The following is a 23,556-nucleotide window of genomic DNA, read 5'->3' as shown; positions in this document are numbered from 1 at the left end:
TGACTTTCGGCAATTCACTCAAAAATGGTGCCAAACGGTTGCAAATGCTCCCCTGAAAGGTTTTTCGGTGGAAGCAGAAGTCTTTTTATCACAGGAAAAGAAATCAGCCCTCGACATTCATTTTTATTCATTTCATTTATTTATTTACGGCTATTAGCCCATAAAATATGTACAAACATAAAAAAGCACAAAGGCTTAAAAACCGAAATGTCTGACAACAGAAGGTGAACACTGCGATGCAAGGGTGGGTCATTGGGGAAAGCCAAATAACAGGATGTGGCCCGGAGAGCTCCAAGTGACGGTTCACAGAAAAAGGAAAACTGAAGACGAGATCCGACATGCACTCTCATCATAACTGTCCGATTAGATTTTGATGTTGTTGTTGTTTTTTGGTGGTTTTTGCATGTGAGATAACCGCATTCAGGAATCTCGCCACCTGCAGAGTAACAGAAGGATCTGTATCCTGCAAAAGCAGTGCGGCGTGTGACTCAACAGGCCTGCTAACCAAGCGCAGTAAAGCAGGGCCCAGGAATTTAGTCCTGGCTATGCTATGTAGGGGACAGTTGAACATTATATGTGGAAGAGATTCAACAGTTTTCCCATCACACACGCATAGCGGAGACACCAAACCGTTGGAAAATCTGTGGCTCAGCAGGTTCGATGGAAGGACATTGAACCTTGCACGAATAAATGGAAGTCGGTGTGGTACAGATGAAAGAGATGACATGTATGATGGAAGGCCAAGTGGTGGGGTTATTCCGTGATACCTGGGGGAGCAGACACCCCCACCTCTGGCAAGGTTGTGTTGATTTTCAATGTCTGCTAATCTTTGCTCAATGAGGCTTTTAGCTGAGCGTAAGTTCATCTTTAGGGAGTCCGCTGGGGAAATTCCGATGCTCAGAAGTTTGGCATGGATTTTTCCTACCCACGGATTAACAAATTCGTCCCGCCAGAGGCACTGAAAAAGGTAATGGTCGGGAAGCCTATGCCAGCTGGACAGCCAATAGCCAAAGACTCGCTTCCAGATGACAGTCTCCAATGTTGCAATCCTTAACTCCAGACGTATGGCTGCGTTGCTTACACACATGGGGAGTTTCAGGAGGCGACGGAGAAACTGATTCTGCAATGTCTCCAGCGATGTTAAATTGGACCCAGGGGCCCAGAGCGGGGCAGCATAGCAGAGGGTGGAAACCACTTTTGCGTGGTATACCTTCAATGCAGAGGGGATGTGGGAGGCTCCGTCAGCCGCAAAAAATTGGAGTAGAGCATAAAGTATTGTTTTCCCTTTGTTTAGTAAATACTGTATCTGTGGCTTCCAGCTTAGGTTGTAGTGAAAAAAGACTCCCAGGTATTTAAATTTGAAAACCTGTTCTAATTGGACTCCATCTAACTTCCAGCTGTAAGTTTTCCGAGACCTGGTAAAGACCAGGACTTTAGATTTCCCATGATTAATTGTCAGATGGTTGAGTTTGCAATAAGCCGCAAAAATCTTTAGAGCTCTGCATAAACCGACTCTAGAGTAGGAAAGGATCGCTGCATCATCGGTTGCAAATGCTCCCCTGAAAGGTTTTTCGGCGGAAGCAGAAGTCTTTTTATTACAGGAAAAGGAATCAGCCCTCGACAACTTAACCGGCAGAAAATTTTTTTTTTGAAAAAATCCCTAAGCCCCGGGGTCACAATTTCATAGAAAATCTGACTTTCGGCAATTCACTCAAAAATGGTGCCAAACGTTTGCAAATGCTCCCCTGAAAGGTTTTTCGGTGGAAGCAGAAGTCTTTTTAGTACAGGAAAAGGAATCAGCCCTCAACAACTTAACCGGCAGAAAAATATTTTTTTGAAAAAATCCCTAAGCCCCGGGGTCACAATTTCATAGAAAATCTTTCTTTCGGCAATTCACTCAGAAATGGTGCCAAACGGTTGCAAATTCTCCCCTGAGAGTTTTGGCGGTCGAAACAGAAGGCTTTTCATCACAGGAAAAGAAGTCAGCCCTCGACAACTTCACCGGCAGAAAATGATTTTTTTGAAAAAATCCCTAAGCCCCGGGGTCACAATTTCATCAAAAATCTGACTTTCGGCTATTCACTCAGAAATGGTGCCAAAACGGTTGCAAATGCTCCCCTAAGAGTTTTGGCGTTCGAAACAGAAGGCTTTTTATCACAGGAACAGAAATCAGCCCTCGACAACTTCACCGGCAGAAAATGATTTTTTTGAAAAAATCCCTAAGCCCCGGGGTCACAATTTCCTCAAAAATCTGACTTTCGGCAATTCAGTCAAAAATGGTGCCAAACGGTTGCAAATGTTCCCCTGAAAGGTTTTTCGGTGGAAGCAGAAGTCTTTTTATCACAGGAAAAGAAATCAGCCCTCGACAACTTAACCGACAGAAAAAGATTTTTTTGAAAAAACCCCTAAGCCCCGGGGTCACAATTTCATCAAAAATCAGACTTTCGGCAATTCACTCAAAAATCGTGCCAAACGGTTGCAAATGCTCCCCTAAGAGTTTTGGCGGTCGAAAAAGAAGGCTTTTTATCACAGGAAAAGAAATCAGCCCTCGACAACTTCACCGGCAGAAAATGATTTTTTTGAAAAAACCCCTAAGCCCCGGGGTCACGATTTCATCAAAAATCTGACTTTCGGCAATTCACTCACAAATGGTGCCAAAACGGTTGCAAATGCTCCCCTAAGAGTTTTGGCGGTCGAAAAAGAAGGCTTTTTATCACAGGAAAAGAAATCAGCCCTCGACAACTTCACCGGCAGAAAATGATTTTTTTGAAAAAACCCCTAAGCCCCGGGGTCACGATTTCATCAAAAATCTGACTTTCGGCAATTCACTCACAAATGGTGCCAAAACGGTTGCAAATGCTCCCCTAAGAGTTTTGGCGTTCGAAACAGAAGGCTTTTTATCACAGGAACAGAAATCAGCCCTCGACAACTTAACCGGCAGAAAATGATTTTTTTGAAAAAATCCCTAAGCCCCGGGGTCACGATTTCATAGAAAATGTGACTTTCGGCAATTGACTCAAAAATGGTGCCAAAACGGTTGCAAATGCTCCCGTGAGATGTTTTTCGGTTGAAACAGAAGTCTTTTTATCACAGGAAAAGAAATCAGCCCTCAACAACTTTACCGGCAGAAAATGATTTTTTTGAAAAAAATCCCTAAGCCATGGGGTCACAATTTCATCAAAAATCTGACTTTCGGCAATTCACTCACAAATGGTGCCAAAACGGTTGCAGATGCTCCCCTAAGAGTTTTGGCGTTCGAAACAGAAGGCTTTTTATCACAGGAACAGAAATCAGCCCTCGACAACTTAACTGGCAGAAAATGATTTTTTTGAAAAAATCCCTAAGCCCCGGGGTCACAATTTCATAGAAAATCTGACTTTCGGCAATTCACTCAAAAATGGTGCCAAACGGTTGCAAATGCTCCCCTGAAAGGTTTTTCGGTGGAAGCAGAAGTCTTTTTATCACAGGAAAAGAAATCAGCCCTCGACAACTTAACCGGCAGAAAATGATTTTTTTGAAAAAACCCCTAAGCCCCGGGGTCACGATTTCATCAAAAATCTGACTTTCGGCAATTCACTCACAAATGGTGCCAAAACGGTTGCAAATGCTCCCCTAAGAGTTTTGGCGTTCGAAACAGAAGGCTTTTTATCACAGGAACAGAAATCAGCCCTCGACAACTTAACCGGCAGAAAATGATTTTTTTGAAAAAATCCCTAAGCCCCGGGGTCACGATTTCATAGAAAATGTGACTTTCGGCAATTCACTGAAAAATGGTGCCAAACGGTTGCAAATGCTCCCGTGAGATGTTTTTCGGTTGAAACAGAAGTCTTTTTATCACAGGAAAAGGAATCAGCCCTCAAAAACTTAACCGGCAGAAAATGATTTTTTTGAAAAAAATCCTTAAGCCCCGGGGTCACAATTTCATAGAAAATCTGACTTTCGGCAATTCACTCAAAATATGGTGCCAAACGGTTGCAAATGCTGCCCTGAAAGGTTTTTCGGTGGAAGCAGAAGGATTTTTATCACAGGAAAAGAAATCAGCCCTCAACAACTTTACCGGCAGAAAATGATTTTTTTGAAAAAAATCCCTAAGCCATGGGGTCACAATTTCATCAAAAATCTGACTTTCGGCAATTCACTCAACATATGGTGCCAAACGGTTGCAAATGCTCCCCTAAGAGTTTTGGCGGTCGAAAAAGAAGGCTTTTTATCAAAGGAAAAGAAATCAGCCCTCGACAACTTCACCGGCAGAAAATGATTTTTTTGAAAAAATCCCTAAGCCCCGGGGTCACAATTTCATCAAAAATCTGACATTCGGCAATTCACTCACAAATGGTGCCAAAACGGTTGCAAATGCTCCCCTAAGAGTTTTGGCGTTCGAAACAGAAGGCTTTTTATCACAGGAACAGAAATCAGCCCTCGACAACTTAACTGGCAGAAAATGATTTTTTTGAAAAAATCCCTAAGCCCCAGGGTCACAATTTCATCAAAAATCTGACTTTCGGCAATTCACTCAAAAATCGTGCCAAACGGTTGCAAATGCTCCCCTAAGAGTTTTGGCGGTCGAAAAAGAAGGCTTTTTATCACAGGAAAAGAAATCAGCCCTCGACAACTTCACCGGCAGAAAATGATTTTTTTGAAAAAAACCCTAAGCCCCGGGGTCACGATTTCATCAAAAATCTGACTTTCGGCAATTCACTCACAAATGGTGCCAAAACGGTTGCAAATGCTCCCCTAAGAGTTTTGGCGTTCGAAACAGAAGGCTTTTTATCACAGGAACAGAAATCAGCCCTCGACAACTTAACCGGCAGAAAATGATTTTTTTGAAAAAATCCCTAAGCCCCGGGGTCACGATTTCATAGAAAATGTGACTTTCGGCAATTCACTCAAAAATGGTGCCAAACGGTTGCAAATGCTCCCGTGAGATGTTTTTCGGTTGAAACAGAAGTCTTTTTATCACAGGAAAAGGAATCAGCCCTCAACAACTTAACCGGCAGAAAATGATTTTTTTGAAAAAAATCCTTAAGCCCCGGGGTCACAATTTCATAGAAAATCTGACTTTCGGCAATTCACTCAAAATATGGTGCCAAACGGTTGCAAATGCTGCCCTGAAAGGTTTTTCGGTGGAAGCAGAAGGATTTTTATCACAGGAAAAGAAATCAGCCCTCAACAACTTTACCGGCAGAAAATGATTTTTTTGAAAAAAATCCCTAAGCCATGGGGTCACAATTTCATCAAAAATCTGACTTTCGGCAATTCACTCAAAATATGGTGCCAAACGGTTGCAAATGCTCCCCTAAGAGTTTTGGCGGTCGAAAAAGAAGGCTTTTTATCAAAGGAAAAGAAATCAGCCCTCGACAACTTCACCGGCAGAAAATGATTTTTTTGAAAAAATCCCTAAGCCCCGGGGTCACAATTTCATCAAAAATCTGACTTTCGGCAATTCACTCACAAATGGTGCCAAAACGGTTGCAAATGCTCCCCTAAGAGTTTTGGCGTTCGAAACAGAAGGCTTTTTATCACAGGAACAGAAATCAGCCCTCGACAACTTAACTGGCAGAAAATGATTTTTTTGAAAAAAATCCCTAAGCCCCGGGGTCACAATTTCATAGAAAATCTGACTTTCGGCAATTCACTCAAAAATGGTGCCAAACGGTTGCAAATGCTCCCCTGAAAGGTTTTTCGGTGGAAGCAGAAGTCTTTTTATCACAGGAAAAGAAATCAGCCCTCGACAATTTAACCGGCAGAAAATGATTTTTTTGAAAAAAATCCCTAAGCCCCGGGGTCACAATTTCATAGAAAATCTGACTTTTGGCAATTCACTCAAAAATGGTGCCAAACAGTTGCAAATGCTCCCGTGAGATGTTTTTCGGTTGAAACAGAAGTCTTTTTATCACAGGAAAAGGAATCAGCCCTCAACAACTTAACCGGCAGAAAATGATTTTTTTGAAAAAAATCCTTAAGCCCCGGGGTCACAATTTCATAGAAAATCTGACTTTCGGCAATTCACTCAAAATATGGTGCCAAACGGTTGCAAATGCTGCCCTGAAAGGTTTTTCACTGGAAGCAGAAGTCTTTTTATTACAGGAAAAGAAATCAGCCCTCGACAACTTCACCGGCAGAAAATGATTTTTTTGAAAAAATTCCTAAGCCACGGGGTCACAATTTCATCAAAAATCTGACTTTCGGCAATTCACTCACAAATGGTGCCAAAACGGTTGCAAATGCTCCCCTAAGAGTTTTGGCGTTCGAAACAGAAGGCTTTTTATCACAGGAACAGAAATCAGCCCTCGACAACTTAACTGGCAGAAAATGATTTTTTTGAAAAAACCCCTAAGCCCCGGGGTCACAATTTCATCAAAAATCTGACTTTCGGCAATTCACTCAAAAATCGTGCCAAACGGTTGCAAATGCTCCCCTAAGAGTTTTGGCGGTCGAAAAAGAAGGCTTTTTATCACAGGAAAAGAAATCAGCCCTCGACAACTTCACCGGCAGAAAATGATTTTTTTGAAAAAAACCCTAAGCCCCGGGGTCACGATTTCATCAAAAATCTGACTTTCGGCAATTCACTCACAAATGGTGCCAAAACGGTTGCAAATGCTCCCCTAAGAGTTTTGGCGTTCGAAACAGAAGGCTTTTTATCACAGGAACAGAAATCAGCCCTCGACAACTTAACCGGCAGAAAATGATTTTTTTGAAAAAATCCCTAAGCCCCGGGGTCACGATTTCATAGAAAATGTGACTTTCGGCAATTCACTCAAAAATGGTGCCAAACGGTTGCAAATGCTCCCGTGAGATGTTTTTCGGTTGAAACAGAAGTCTTTTTATCACAGGAAAAGGAATCAGCCCTCAACAACTTAACCGGCAGAAAATGATTTTTTTGAAAAAAATCCTTAAGCCCCGGGGTCACAATTTCATAGAAAATCTGACTTTCGGCAATTCACTCAAAATATGGTGCCAAACGGTTGCAAATGCTGCCCTGAAAGGTTTTTCGGTGGAAGCAGAAGGATTTTTATCACAGGAAAAGAAATCAGCCCTCAACAACTTTACCGGCAGAAAATGATTTTTTTGAAAAAAATTCCTAAGCCATGGGGTCACAATTTCATCAAAAATCTGACTTTCGGCAATTCACTCAAAATATGGTGCCAAACGGTTGCAAATGCTCCCCTAAGAGTTTTGGCGGTCGAAAAAGAAGGCTTTTTATCAAAGGAAAAGAAATCAGCCCTCGACAACTTCACCGGCAGAAAATGATTTTTTTGAAAAAATCCCTAAGCCCCGGGGTCACAATTTCATCAAAAATCTGACTTTCGGCAATTCACTCACAAATGGTGCCAAAACGGTTGCAAATGCTCCCCTAAGAGTTTTGGCGTTCGAAACAGAAGGCTTTTTATCACAGGAACAGAAATCAGCCCTCGACAACTTAACTGGCAGAAAATGATTTTTTTGAAAAAATCCCTAAGCCCCGGGGTCACAATTTCATAGAAAATCTGACTTTCGGCAATTCACTCAAAAATGGTGCCAAACGGTTGCAAATGCTCCCCTGAAAGGTTTTTCGGTGGAAGCAGAAGTCTTTTTATCACAGGAAAAGAAATCAGCCCTCGACAACTTAACCGGCAGAAAATGATTTTTTTGAAAAAAATCCCTAAGCCCCGGGGTCACAATTTCATAGAAAATCTGACTTTTGGCAATTCACTCAAAAATGGTGCCAAACAGTTGCAAATGCTCCCGTGAGATGTTTTTCGGTTGAAACAGAAGTCTTTTTATCACAGGAAAAGGAATCAGCCCTCAACAACTTAACCGGCAGAAAATGATTTTTTTGAAAAAAATCCTTAAGCCCCGGGGTCACAATTTCATAGAAAATCTGACTTTCGGCAATTCACTCAAAATATGGTGCCAAACGGTTGCAAATGCTGCCCTGAAAGGTTTTTCACTGGAAGCAGAAGTCTTTTTATTACAGGAAAAGAAATCAGCCCTCGACAACTTCACCGGCAGAAAATGATTTTTTTGAAAAAATTCCTAAGCCACGGGGTCACAATTTCATCAAAAATCTGACTTTCGGCTATTCACTCAGAAATGGTGCCAAAACGGTTGCAAATGCTCCCCTAAGAGTTTTGGCGTTCGAAACAGAAGGCTTTTTATCACAGGAACAGAAATCAGCCCTCGACAACTTAACTGGCAGAAAATGATTTTTTTGAAAAAATCCCTAAGCCCCGGGGTCACAATTTCATCAAAAATCTGACTTTCGGCAATTCAGTCAAAAATGGTGCCAAACGGTTGCAAATGCTCCCCTGAAAGGTTTTTCGGTGGAAGCAGAGGTCTTTTTATCACAGGAACAGAAATCAGCCCTCGACAACTTAACTGGCAGAAAATGATTTTTTTGAAAAAATCCTTAAGCCCCGGGGTCACAATTTCATCAAAAATCTGACTTTCGGCAATTCAGTCAAAAATGGTGCCAAACGGTTGCAAATGCTCCCCTGAAAGGTTTTTCGGTGGAAGCAGAAGTCTTTTTATCACAGGAAAAGAAATCAGCCCTCGACAACTTCACCGGCAGAAAATGATTTTTTTGAAAAAATCCCTAAGCCCCGGGGTCACAATTTCATAAAAAATCTGACTTTCGGCAATTCAGTCAAAAATGGTGCCAAACGGTTGCAAATGCTCCCCTGAAAGGTTTTTCGGTGGAAGTAGAAGTCTTTTTGTCACAGGAAAAGAAATCAGCCCTTGACATCTTCACCGGCAGAAAATGATTTTTTTGAAAAAATCCCTAAGCCCCGGGGTCACGATTTCATAGAAAATCTGACTTTCGGCAATTCACTCAAAAATGGTGCCAAACGGTTGCAAATGCTCCCCTGAAAGGTTTTTCGGTGGAAGCAGAAGTCTTTTTATCACAGGAAAAGAAATCAGCCCTCGACATTCATTTTCATTCATTTCATTTATTTATTTACGGCTATTAGCCCATAAAATATGTACAAACATAAAAAAGCACAAAGGCTTAAAAACCGAAATGTCTGACAACAGAAGGTGAACACTGCGATGCAAGGGTGGGTCATTGGGCAAAGCCAAATAACAGGATGTGGCCCGGAGAGCTCCAAGGGACGGTTCACAGAAAAAGGAAAACTGAAGACGAGATCCGACATGCACTCTCATCATAACTGTCCGATTAGATTTTGATGTTGTTGTTGTTTTTTGGTGGTTTTTGCATGTGAGATAACCGCATTCAGGAATCTCGCCACCTGCAGAGGAACAGAAGGATCTGTATCCTGCAAAAGCAGTGCGGCGTGTGACTCAACAGGCCTGCTAACCAAGCGCAGTAAAGCAGGGCCCAGGAATTTAGTCCTGGCTATGCTATGTAGGGGACAGTTGAACATTATATGTGGAAGAGATTCAACAGTTTTCCCATCACACACGCATAGCGGAGACACCAAACCGTTGGAAAATCTGTGGCTCAGCAGGTTCGATGGAAGGACATTGAACCTTGCACGAATAAATGCAAGTCGGTGTGGTACAGATGAAAGAGATGACATGTATGATGGAAGGCCAAGTGGTGGGGTTATTCCGTGATACCTGGGGGAGCAGACACCCCCACCTCTGGCAAGGTTGTGTTGATTTTCAATGTCTGCTAATCTTTGCTCAATGAGGCTTTTAGCTGAGCGTAAGTTCATCTTTAGGGAGTCCGCTGGGGAAATTCCGATGCTCAGAAGTTTGGCATGGATTTTTCCTACCCACGGATTAACAAATTCGTCCCGCCAGAGGCACTGAAAAAGGTAATGGTCGGGAAGCCTATGCCAGCTGGACAGCCAATAGCCAAAGACTCGCTTCCAGATGACAGTCTCCAATGTTGCAATCCTTAACTCCAGACGTATGGCTGCGTTGCTTACACACATGGGGAGTTTCAGGAGGCGACGGAGAAACTGATTCTGCAATGTCTCCAGCGATGTTAAATTGGACCCAGGGGCCCAGAGCGGGGCAGCATAGCAGAGGGTGGAAACCACTTTTGCGTGGTATACCTTCAATGCAGAGGGGATGTGGGAGGCTCCGTCAGCCGCAAAAAATTGGAGTAGAGCATAAAGTATTGTTTTCCCTTTGTTTAGTAAATACTGTATCTGTGGCTTCCAGCTTAGGTTGTAGTGAAAAAAGACTCCCAGGTATTTAAATTTGAAAACCTGTTCTAATTGGACTCCATCTAACTTCCAGCTGTAAGTTTTCCGAGACCTGGTAAAGACCAGGACTTTAGATTTCCCATGATTAATTGTCAGATGGTTGAGTTTGCAATAAGCCGCAAAAATCTTTAGAGCTCTGCATAAACCGACTCTAGAGTAGGAAAGGATCGCTGCATCATCGGTTGCAAATGCTCCCCTGAAAGGTTTTTCGGCGGAAGCAGAAGTCTTTTTATTACAGGAAAAGGAATCAGCCCTCGACAACTTAACCGGCAGAAAATTTTTTTTTTGAAAAAATCCCTAAGCCCCGGGGTCACAATTTCATAGAAAATCTGACTTTCGGCAATTCACTCAAAAATGGTGCCAAACGTTTGCAAATGCTCCCCTGAAAGGTTTTTCGGCGGAAGCAGAAGTCTTTTTATTACAGGAAAAGGAATCAGCCCTCGACAACTTAACCGGCAGAAAATTTTTTTTTTGAAAAAATCCCTAAGCCCCGGGGTCACAATTTCATAGAAAATCTTTCTTTCGGCAATTCACTCAGAAATGGTGCCAAACGGTTGCAAATGCTCCCCTGAGAGTTTTGGCGGTCGAAACAGAAGGCTTTTTCTCACAGGAAAAGAAATCAGCCCTCGACAACTTCACCGGCAGAAAATGATTTTTTTGAAAAAATCCCTAAGCCCCGGGGTCACGATTTCATAGAAAATCTGACTTTCGGCAATTCACTCAAAATATGGTGCCAAACGGTTGCAAATGCTCCCCTGAAAGGTTTTTCGTTGGAAGCAGAAGTCTTTTTATTACAGGAAAAGGAATCAGCCCTCAACAACTTAACCGGCAGAAAATGATTTTTTTGAAAAAATCCCTAAGCCCCGGGGTCACAATTTCATCAAAAGTCTGACTTTCGGCTATTCACTCAGAAATGGTGCCAAAAAGGTTGCAAATGCTCACCTGAGAGTTTTGGCGGTCAAAACAGAAGGCTTTTTCTCACAGGAAAAGAAATCAGCCTTCGACAACTTCACCGGCAGAAAATGATTTTTTTGAAAAAAATCCCTAAGCCCCGGGGTCACAATTTCATAGAAAATCTGACTTTCGGCAATTCACTCAAAAATAGTGCCAAACGGTTGCAAATGCTCCCCTGAAACGTTTTTCGTTGGAAGCAGAAGTCTTTTTATTACAGGAAAAGGAATCAGCCCTCAACAACTTAACCGGCAGAAAAAGATTTTTTTGAAAAAATCCCTAAGCCCCGGGGTCACAATTTCATAGAAAATCTGACTTTCGGCAATACACTCAAAAATGGTGCCAAACGTTTGCAAATGCTCCCCTGAAAGGTTATTCAGTGGAAGCAGAAGTCTTTTTATTACACGAAAAGGAATCAGCCCTCAACAAATTAACCGGCAGAAAAAGATTTTTTTTGAAAAAATCCCTAATCCCCGGGGTCACAATTTCATAGAAAATCTTTCTTTCGGCAATTCACTCAGAAATGGTGCCAAACGGTTGCAAATGCTCCCCTGAGAGTTTTGGCGGTCGAAACAGAAGGCTTTTTCTCACAGGAAAAGAAATCAGCCCTCGACAACTTCACCGGCAGAAAATGATTTTTTTGAAAAAATCCCTAAGCCCCGGGGTCACAATTTCATCAAAAACCTGACTTTCGGCAATTCACTGAAAAATGGTGCCAAACGGTTGCAAATGCTCCCCTGAGAGTTTTGGCGGTCGAAACAGAAGGCTTTTTCTCACAGGAAAAGAAATCAGCCCTCGACAACTTAACCGGCAGAAAATGATTTTTTTGAAAAAATCCCTAAGCCCCGGGGTCACAATTTCATAGAAAATCTTTCTTTCGGCAATTCACTCAGAAATGGTGCCAAACGGTTGCAAATGCTCCCCTGAGAGTTTTGGGGGTCGAAACAGAAGGCTTTTTCTCACAGGAAAAGAAATCAGCCCTCGACAACTTCACCGGCAGAAAAATATTTTTTTGAAAAAATCCCTAAGCCCCGGGGTCACAATTTCATAGAAAATCTGACTTTCGGCAATTCACTCAAAAATAGTGCCAAACGGTTGCAAATGCTCCCCTGAAAGGTTTTTCGTTGGAAGCAGAAGTCTTTTTATTACAGGAAAAGGAATCAGCCCTCAACAACTTAACCGGCAGAAAAAGATTTTTTTGAAAAAATCCCTAAGCCCCGGGGTCACAATTTCATAGAAAATCTGACTTTCGGCAATACACTCAAAAATGGTGCCAAACGTTTGCAAATGCTCCCCTGAAAGGTTATTCAGTGGAAGCAGAAGTCTTTTTATTACACGAAAAGGAATCAGCCCTCAACAACTAAACCGGCAGAAAAAGATTTTTTTTGAAAAAATCCCTAAGCACCGGGGTCACAATTTCATAGAAAATCTTTCTTTCGGCAATTCACTCAGAAATGGTGCCAAACGGTTGCAAATGCTCCCCTGAGAGTTTTGGCGGTCGAAACAGAAGGCTTTTTCTCACAGGAAAAAAGAAATCAGCCCTCGACAACTTCACCGGCAGAAAATGATTTTTTTGAAAAAAATCCCTAAGACCCGGGATCACAATTTCATAGAAAATCTGACTTTCGGCAATTCACTCAAAAATGGTGCCAAATGGTTGCAAATGCTCCCCTGAGAGTTTTGGCGGTCGAAACAGAAGGCTTTTTATCACAGGAAAAGAAATCAGCCCTCGACAACTCCACCGGCAGAAAATGATTTTTTTGAAAAAAATCCCTAAGCCCTGGGGTCACAATTTCATAGAAAATCTGACTTTCGGCAATTCACTCAAAAATGGTGCCAAATGGTTTCAGAAAAATATTTTTTTGAAAAAATCCCTAAGCCCCGGGGTCACAATTTCATCAAAAACCTGACTTTCGGCAATTCACTGAAAAATGGTGCCAAACGGTTGCAAATGCTCCCCTGAAGGGTTTTCCGGTGGAAGCAGAATTTTTTTTATTACAGGAAAAGGAATCAGCCCTCGACAACTTAACCGGCAGAAAAAGATTTTTTTGAAAAAATCCCTTAGCCCCGGGGTCACAATTTCATAGAAAATCTGACTTTCGGCAATACACTCAAAAATGGTGCCAAACGTTTGCAAATGCTCCCCTGAAAGGTTATTCTGTGGAAGCAGAAGTCTTTTTATTACACGAAAAGGAATCAGCCCTCAACAACTTAACCGGCAGAAAAAGATTTTTTTTTGAAAAAATCCCTAAGCCCCGGGGTCACAATTTCATAGAAAATCTGACTTTCGGCAATTCACTCAGAAATGGTGCCAAACGTTTGCAAATGCTCCCCTGAGAGTTTTGGCGGTCGAAACAGAAGGCTTTTTCTCACAGGAAAAGAAATCAGCCCTCGACAACTTCACCGGCAGAAAATGATTTTTTTGAAAAAATCCCTAAGCCCCGGGATCACAATTTCATAGAAAATCTGACTTTCGGCAATTCACTCAAAAATGGTGCCAAATGGTTGCAAATGCTCCCCTGAGAGTTTTGGCGGTCGAAACAGAAGGCTTTTTATCACAGGAAAAGAAATCAGCCCTCGACAACTTCACCGGCAGAAAATGATTTTTTTAAAAAAATCCCTAAGCCCCAGGGTCACAATTTCATAGAAAATCTGACTTTCGGCAATTGACTCAAAAATGGTGCCAAACGGTTGCAAATGCTCCCCTGAGAGTTTTGGCGGTCAAAAGAGAAGGCTTTTTATCACAGGAAAAGAAATCTGCCCTTGACAACTTAACTGGCAGAAAAAGATTTTTTTGAAAAAATCCTTAAGCCCTGGGGTCACAATTTCATAGAAAATCTGACTTTCGGCAATTCACTCAAAAATGGTGCCAAACGGTTGCAAATGCTCCCCTGAAAGGTTTTTCGGTGGAAGCAGAAGTCTTTTTATTTCAGGAAAAGGAATCAGCCCTCAACAACTTAACCGGCAGAAAATGATTTTTTTGAAATATCCCTAAGCCCCGGGGTCACAATTTCATCAAAAATCTGACTTTCGGCAATTCACTCAAAAATGGTGCCAAATGGTTGCAGAAAAATATTTTTTTGAAAAAATCCCTAAGCCCCGGGGTCACAATTTCATAGAAAATCTGACTTTCGGCAATTCACTCAAAAATGGTGCCAAATGGTTGCAGAAAAATATTTTTTTTGAAAAAATCCCTAAGCCCCGGGGTCACAATTTCATCAAAAACCTGACTTTCGGCAATTCACTGAAAAATGGTGCCAAACGGTTGCAAATGCTCCCCTGAAGGGTTTTCCGGTGGAAGAAGAATTTATTTTATGACAGGAAAAGGAATCAGCCCTCGACAACTTAACCGGCAGAAAAAGGTTTTTTTTGAAAAAATCCCTAAGCCCCGGGGTCACGATTTCATAGAAAATCTGACTTTCCGCAATTCACTCAAAAATGGTGCCAAACGTTTGCAAATGCTCCCCTGAAAGGTTTTTCGGTGGAAGCAGAAGTCTTTTTAGTACAGGAAAAGGAATCAGCCCTCAACAACTTAACCGGCAGAAAAAGATTTTTTTTGAAAAAATCCCTAAGCCCCGGGGTCACAATTTCATAGAAAATCTTTCTTTCGGCAATTCACTCAGAAATGGTGCCAAACGGTTGCAAATGCTCCCCTGAGAGTTTTGGCGGTCGAAACAGAAGGCTTTTTCTCACAGGAAAAGAAATCAGCCCTCGACAACTTCACCGGCAGAAAATGATTTTTTTGAAAAAAATCCCTAAGCCCCGGGGTCACAATTTCATAGAAAATCTGACTTTCGGCAATTCACTCAAAAATAGTGCCAAACGGTTGCAAATGCTCCCCTGAAACGTTTTTCGTTGGAAGCAGAAGTCTTTTTATTACAGGAAAAGGAATCAGCCCTCAACAACTTAACCGGCAGAAAAAGATTTTTTTGAAAAAATCCCTAAGCCCCGGGGTCACAATTTCATAGAAAATCTGACTTTCGGCAATACACTCAAAAATGGTGCCAAACGTTTGCAAATGCTCCCCTGAAAGGTTATTCAGTGGAAGCAGAAGTCTTTTTATTACACGAAAAGGAATCAGCCCTCAACAACTTAACCGGCAGAAAAAGATTTTTTTTGAAAAAATCCCTAATCCCCGGGGTCACAATTTCATCAAAAACCTGACTTTCGGCAATTCACTCAGAAATGGTGCCAAACGGTTGCAAATGCTCCCCTGAGAGTTTTGGCGGTCGAAACAGAAGGCTTTTTCTCACAGGAAAAGAAATCAGCCCTCGACAACTTAACCGGCAGAAAATGATTTTTTTGAAAAAATCCCTAAGCCCCGGGGTCACAATTTCATAGAAAATCTTTCTTTCGGCAATTCACTCAGAAATGGTGCCAAACGGTTGCAAATGCTCCCCTGAGAGTTTTGGGGGTCGAAACAGAAGGCTTTTTCTCACAGGAAAAGAAATCAGCCCTCGACAACTTCACCGGCAGAAAAATATTTTTTTGAAAAAATCCCTAAGCCCCGGGGTCACAATTTCATAGAAAATCTGACTTTCGGCAATACACTCAAAAATGGTGCCAAACGTTTGCAAATGCTCCCCTGAAAGGTTATTCAGTGGAAGCAGAAGTCTTTTTATTACACGAAAAGGAATCAGCCCTCAACAACTAAACCGGCAGAAAAAGATTTTTTTTGAAAAAATCCCTAAGCACCGGGGTCACAATTTCATAGAAAATCTTTCTTTCGGCAATTCACTCAGAAATGGTGCCAAACGGTTGCAAATGCTCCCCTGAGAGTTTTGGCGGTCGAAACAGAAGGCTTTTTCTCACAGGAAAAAAGAAATCAGCCCTCGACAACTTCACCGGCAGAAAATGATTTTTTTGAAAAAAATCCCTAAGCCCTGGGATCACAATTTCATAGAAAATCTGACTTTCGGCAATTCACTCAAAGATGGTGCCAAATGGTTGCAAATGCTCCCCTGAGAGTTTTGGCGGTCGAAACAGAAGGCTTTTTATCACAGGAAAAGAAATCAGCCCTCGACAACTCCACCGGCAGAAAATGATTTTTTTGAAAAAAATCCCTAAGCCCTGGGGTCACAATTTCATAGAAAATCTGACTTTCGGCAATTCACTCAAAAATGGTGCCAAATGGTTTCAGAAAAATATTTTTTTGAAAAAATCCCTAAGCCCCGGGGTCACAATTTCATCAAAAACCTGACTTTCGGCAATTCACTGAAAAATGGTGCCAAACGGTTGCAAATGCTCCCCTGAAGGGTTTTCCGGTGGAAGCAGAATTTTTTTTATTACACGAAAAGGAATCAGCCCTCGACAACTTAACCGGCAGAAAAAGATTTTTTTGAAAAAATCCCTTAGCCCCGGGGTCACAATTTCATAGAAAATCTGACTTTCGGCAATACACTCAAAAATGGTGCCAAACGTTTGCAAATGCTCCCCTGAAAGGTTATTCTGTGGAAGCAGAAGTCTTTTTATTACACGAAAAGGAATCAGCCCTCAACAACTTAACCGGCAGAAAAAGATTTTTTTTAAAAAAAATCCCTAAGCCCCGGGGTCACAATTTCATAGAAAATCTGACTTTCGGCAATTCACTCAGAAATGGTGCCAAACGTTTGCAAATGCTCCCCTGAGAGTTTTGGCGGTCGAAACAGAAGGCTTTTTCTCACAGGAAAAGAAATCAGCCCTCGACAACTTCACCGGCAGAAAATGATTTTTTTGAAAAAATCCCTAAGCCCCGGGATCACAATTTCATAGAAAATCTGACTTTCGGCAATTCACTCAAAAATAGTGCCAAACGGTTGCAAATGCTCCCCTGAAACGTTTTTCGTTGGAAGCAGAAGTCTTTTTATTACAGGAAAAGGAATCAGCCCTCAACAACTTAACCGGCAGAAAAAGATTTTTTTGAAAAAATCCCTAAGCCCCGGGGTCACAATTTCATAGAAAATCTGACTTTCGGCAATACACTCAAAAATGGTGCCAAACGTTTGCAAATGCTCCCCTGAAAGGTTATTCAGTGGAAGCAGAAGTCTTTTTATTACACGAAAAGGAATCAGCCCTCAACAACTTAACCGGCAGAAAAAGATTTTTTTTGAAAAAATCCCTAATCCCCGGGGTCACAATTTCATCAAAAACCTGACTTTCGGCAATTCACTCAGAAATGGTGCCAAACGGTTGCAAATGCTCCCCTGAGAGTTTTGGCGGTCGAAACAGAAGGCTTTTTCTCACAGGAAAAGAAATCAGCCCTCGACAACTTAACCGGAAGAAAATGATTTTTTTGAAAAAATCCCTAAGCCCCGGGGTCACAATTTCATAGAAAATCTTTCTTTCGGCAATTCACTCAGAAATGGTGCCAAACGGTTGCAAATGCTCCCCTGAGAGTTTTGGGGGTCGAAACAGAAGGCTTTTTCTCACAGGAAAAGAAATCAGCCCTCGACAACTTCACCGGCAGAAAAATATTTTTTTGAAAAAATCCCTAAGCCCCGGGGTCACAATTTCATAGAAAATCTGACTTTCGGCAATTCACTCAAAAATAGTGCCAAACGGTTGCAAATGCTCCCCTGAAAGGTTTTTCGTTGGAAGCAGAAGTCTTTTTATTACAGGAAAAGGAATCAGCCCTCAACAACTTAACCGGCAGAAAAAGATTTTTTTGAAAAAATCCCTAAGCCCCGGGGTCACAATTTCATAGAAAATCTGACTTTCGGCAATACACTCAAAAATGGTGCCAAACGTTTGCAAATGCTCCCCTGAAAGGTTATTCAGTGGAAGCAGAAGTCTTTTTATTACAGGAAAAGGAATCAGCCCTCAACAACTTAACCGGCAGAAAAAGATTTTTTTGAAAAAAATCCCTAAGCCCTGGGGTCACAATTTCATAGAAAATCTGACTTTCGGCAATTCACTCAAAAATGGTGCCAAATGGTTTCAGAAAAATATTTTTTTGAAAAAATCCCTAAGCCCCGGGGTCACAATTTCATCAAAAACCTGACTTTCGGCAATTCACTGAAAAATGGTGCCAAACGGTTGCAAATGCTCCCCTGAAGCGTTTTCCGGTGGAAGCAGAATTTTTTTTATTACACGAAAAGGAATCAGCCCTCGACAACTTAACCGGCAGAAAAAGATTTTTTTGAAAAAATCCCTTAGCCCCGGGGTCACAATTTCATAGAAAATCTGACTTTCGGCAATACACTCAAAAATGGTGCCAAACGTTTGCAAATGCTCCCCTGAAAGGTTATTCTGTGGAAGCAGAAGTCTTTTTATTACACGAAAAGGAATCAGCCCTCAACAACTTAACCGGCAGAAAAAGATTTTTTTTTGAAAAAATCCCTAAGCCCCGGGGTCACAATTTCATAGAAAATCTGACTTTCGGCAATTCACTCAGAAATGGTGCCAAACGTTTGCAAATGCTCCCCTGAGAGTTTTGGCGGTCGAAACAGAAGGCTTTTTCTCACAGGAAAAGAAATCAGCCCTCGACAACTTCACCGGCAGAAAATGATTTTTTTGAAAAAATCCCTAAGCCCCGGGATCACAATTTCATAGAAAATCTGACTTTCGGCAATTCACTCAAAAATGGTGCCAAATGGTTGCAAATGCTCCCCTGAGAGTTTTGGCGGTCGAAACAGAAGGCTTTTTATCACAGGAAAAGAAATCAGCCCTCGACAACTTCACCGGCAGAAAATGATTTTTTTAAAAAAATCCCTAAGCCCCAGGGTCACAATTTCATAGAAAATCTGACTTTCGGCAATTGACTCAAAAATGGTGCCAAACGGTTGCAAATGCTCCCCTGAGAGTTTTGGCGGTCAAAAGAGAAGGCTTTTTATCACAGGAAAAGAAATCTGCCCTTGACAACTTAACTGGCAGAAAAAGATTTTTTTGAAAAAATCCTTAAGCCCTGGGGTCACAATTTCATAGAAAATCTGACTTTCGGCAATTCACTCAAAAATGGTGCCAAATGGTTGCAGAAAAATATTTTTTTTGAAAAAATCCCTAAGCCCCGGGGTCACAATTTCATCAAAAACCTGACTTTCGGCAATTCACTGAAAAATGGTGCCAAACGGTTGCAAATGCTCCCCTGAAGGGTTTTCCGGTGGAAGCAGAATTTTTTTTATGACAGGAAAAGGAATCAGCCCTCGACAACTTAACCGGCAGAAAAAGGTTTTTTTTGAAAAAATCCCTAAGCCCCGGGGTCACGATTTCATAGAAAATCTGACTTTCCGCAATTCACTCAAAAATGGTGCCAAACGTTTGCAAATGCTCCCCTGAAAGGTTTTTCGGTGGAAGCAGAAGTCTTTTTAGTACAGGAAAAGGAATCAGCCCTCAACAACTTAACCGGCAGAAAAAGATTTTTTTTGAAAAAATCCCTAAGCCCCGGGGTCACAATTTCATAGAAAATCTTTCTTTCGGCAATTCACTCAGAAATGGTGCCAAACGGTTGCAAATGCTCCCCTGAGAGTTTTGGCGGTCGAAACAGAAGGCTTTTTCTCACAGGAAAAGAAATCAGCCCTCGACAACTTCACCGGCAGAAAATGATTTTTTTGAAAAAATCCCTAAGCCTCGGGATCACAATTTCATAGAAAATCTGACTTTCGGCAATTCACTCAAAAATGGTGCCAAATGGTTGCAAATGCTCCCCTGAGAGTTTTGGCGGTCAAAAGAGAAGGCTTTTTATCACAGGAAAAGAAATCTGCCCTTGACAACTTAACTGGCAGAAAAAGATTTTTTTGAAAAAATCCTTAAGCCCTGGGGTCACAATTTCATAGAAAATCTGACTTTCGGCAATTCACTCAAAAATAGTGCCAAACGGTTGCAAATGCTCCCCTGAAAGGTTTTTCGGTGGAAGCAGAAGTCTTTTTATTACAGGAAAAGGAATCAGCCCTCAACAACTTAACCGGCAGAAAATGATTTTTTTGAAATATCCCTAAGCCCCGGGGTCACAATTTCATCAAAAATCTGACTTTCGGCAATTCACTCAAAAATGGTGCCAAATGGTTGCAGAAAAATATTTTTTTGAAAAAATACCTAAGCCCCGGGGTCACAATTTCATAGAAAATCTGACTTTCGGCAATTCACTCAAAAATGGTGCCAAATGGTTGCAGAAAAATATTTTTTTTGAAAAAATCCCTAAGCCCCGGGGTCACAATTTCATCAAAAACCTGACTTTCGGCATTTCACTGGAAAATGGTGCCAAACGGTTGCAAATGCTCCCCTGAAGGGTTTTCCGGTGGAAGCAGAATTTTTTTTATTACAGGAAAAGGAATCAGCCCTCGACAACTTAACCGGCAGAAAAAGTTTTTTTTTGAAAAAATCCCTAAGCCCCGGGGTCACGATTTCATAGAAAATCTGACTTTCCGCAATTCACTCAAAAATGGTGCCAAACGTTTGCAAATGCTCCCCTGAAAGGTTTTTCGGTGGAAGCAGAAGTCTTTTTAGTACAGGAAAAGGAATCAGCCCTCAACAACTTAACCGGCAGAAAAAGATTTTTTTTGAAAAAATCCCTAAGCCCCGGGGTCACAATTTCATAGAAAATCTTTCTTTCGGCAATTCACTCAGAAATGGTGCCAAACGGTTGCAAATGCTCCCCTGAGAGTTTTGGCGGTCGAAACAGAAGGCTTTTTCTCACAGGAAAAGAAATCAGCCCTCGACAACTTCACCGGCAGAAAATGATTTTTTTGAAAAAATCCCTAAGCCCCGGGATCACAATTTCATAGAAAATCTGACTTTCGGCAATTCACTCAAAAATGGTGCCAAATGGTTGCAAATGCTCCCCTGAGAGTTTTGGGGATCGAAACAGAAGGCTTTTTATCACAGGAAAAGAAATCAGCCCTCGACAACTTCACCGGCAGAAAATGATTTTTTTGAAAAAAATCCCTAAGCCCTGGGGTCACAATTTCATAGAAAATCTGACTTTTGGCAATTCACTCAAAAATGGTGCCAAACGGTTGCAAATGCTCCCCTGAAAGGTTTTTCGGTGGAAGCAGAAGTCTTTTTATTACAGGAAAAGGAATCAGCCCTCAACAACTTAACCGGCAGAAAATGATTTTTTTGAAATATCCCTAAGCCCCGGGGTCACAATTTCATCAAAAATCTGACTTTCGGCAATTCACTCAAAAATGGTGCCAAATGGTTGCAGAAAAATATTTTTTTGAAAAAATCCCTAAGCCCCGGGGTCACAATTTCATAGAAAATCTGACTTTCGGCAATTCACTCAAAAATGGTGCCAAATGGTTGCAGAAAAATATTTTTTTTGAAAAAATCCCTAAGCCCCGGGGTCACAATTTCATCAAAAACCTGACTTTCAGCAATTCACTCAAAAATGGTGCCAAATGGTTGCAAATGCACCCCTGAGAGTTTTGGCGGTCGAAAGAGAAGGCTTTTTATTACAGGAAAAGAAATCAGCCCTCGACAACTTAACCGGCAGAAAAATATTTTTTTGAAAAAATACCTAAGCCCCCGGGGTCACAATTTCATAGAAAATCTGACTTTCGGCAATTCACTCAAAAATGGTGCCAAACGGTTGCAAATGCTCCCCTGAAAGGTTTTTCGGTGGAAGCAGAAGTCTTTTTATTACAGGAAAAGGAATCAGCCCTCAACAACTTAACCGGCAGAAAATGATTTTTTTGAAATATCCCTAAGCCCCGGGGTCACAATTTCATCAAAAATCTGACTTTCGGCAATTCACTCAAAAATGGTGCCAAATGGTTGCAGAAAAAATTTTTTTTGAAAAAATCCCTAAGCCCCGGGGTCACAATTTCATAGAAAATCTGACTTTCGGCAATTCACTCAAAAATGGTGCCAAATGGTTGCAGAAAAATATTTTTTTTGAAAAAATCCCTAAGCCCCGGGGTCACAATTTCATCAAAAACCTTACTTTCGGCAATTCACTCAAAAATGGTGCCAAACGTTTGCAAATGCTCCCCTGAAGGGTTTTCCGGTGGAAGCAGAGTTTTTTTTATTACAGGAAAAGGAATCAGCCCTCGACAACTTAACCGGCAGAAAATGATTTTTTTGAAAAAATCCCTAAGCCCCGGGGTCACAATTTCATCAAAAATCTGACTTTCGGCAATTCACTCAAAAATGGTGCCAAATGGTTGCAGAAAAATATTTTTTTGAAAAAATCCCTAAGCCCCGGGGTCACAATTTCAAAGAAAATCTGATTTTCGGCAATTCACTCAAAAATGGTGCCAAACGGTTGCAAATGCTCCCCTGAAGGGTTTTCCGGTGGAAGCAGAATTTTTTTTATTACAGGAAAAGGAATCAGCCCTCGACAACTTAACCGGCAGAAAAAGTTTTTTTTAAAAAAAATCCCTAAGCCCCGGGGTCACGATTTGATAGAAAATCTGACTATCGACAATTCACTCAAAAATGGTGCCAAACGGTTGCAAATGCTCCCCTGAAAAGTTTTTCGGTGGAAACAAAACTCTTTTTATCACAGGAAAAGGAATCAGCCCTCAACAACTTAACCGGCAGAAAATGATTTTTTTGAAATATCCCTAAGCCCCGGGGTCACAATTTCATCAAAAATCTGACTTTCGGCAATTCACTCAAAAATGGTGCCAAATGGTTGCAGAAAAATATTTTTTTGAAAAAATCCCTAAGCCCCAGGGTCACAATTTCACAGAAAATCTGAGTTTCGGCAAAACAAAAAAAATTCCTTGCAGTAGCACCTTAAGGCCCAACTAAGTTAGTTCTTGGTATGAGCTTTCGTGTGCATGCACACTTCTTCATGTGTGTGCATGCACACGAAAGCTCATACCAAGAACTAACTTAGTTGGTCTTTAAGGTGCTACTGCAAGGAATTTTTTTTGTTTTGACTATGGCAGACCAACACGGCTACCCATCTGTAACTGAGTTTCGGCAATTCACTCAAAAATGGTGCCAAACGGTGGCAAATGCTCCCCTGAAGGGTTTTCCGGTGGAAGCAGAATTTTTTTTATTACAGGAAAAGGAATCAGCCCTCGACAACTTAACCGGCAGAAAAAGTTTTTTTTTAAAAAAATCCCTAAGCCCCGGGGTCACAATTTCATCAATAATCTGACATTCGGCTATTCACTCAGAAATGGTGCCAAAACGGTTGCAAATGCTCCCCTGAGAGTTTTGGCGGTTGAAACAGAAGGCTTTTTATCACAGGAAAAGAAATCAGCCCTCGACAACTTCACTGGCAGAAAATGATTTTTTTGAAATATCCCTAAGCCCCGGGGTCACAATTTAATCAAAAATCTGACTTTCGGCAATTCACTCAAAAATGGTGCCAAATGGTTGCAGAAAAATAGTTTTTTGAAAAAATCCCTAAGCCCCGGGGTCACAATTTCATAGAAAATCTGACTTTCAGCAATTCACTCAAAAATGGTGCCAAATGGTTGCAAATGCTCCCCTGAGAGTTTTGGCGGTCAAAAGAGAAGGCTTTTCATCACAGGAAAAGAAATCTGCCCTTGACAACTTAACTGGCAGAAAAAGATTT

The sequence above is a fragment of the Podarcis muralis genome, chromosome 9 (genome assembly GCF_964188315.1).
Source record: "Podarcis muralis chromosome 9, rPodMur119.hap1.1, whole genome shotgun sequence".
NCBI lineage: Eukaryota > Metazoa > Chordata > Lepidosauria > Squamata > Lacertidae > Podarcis > Podarcis muralis.
This window is presented reverse-complemented; position numbering follows the sequence as displayed.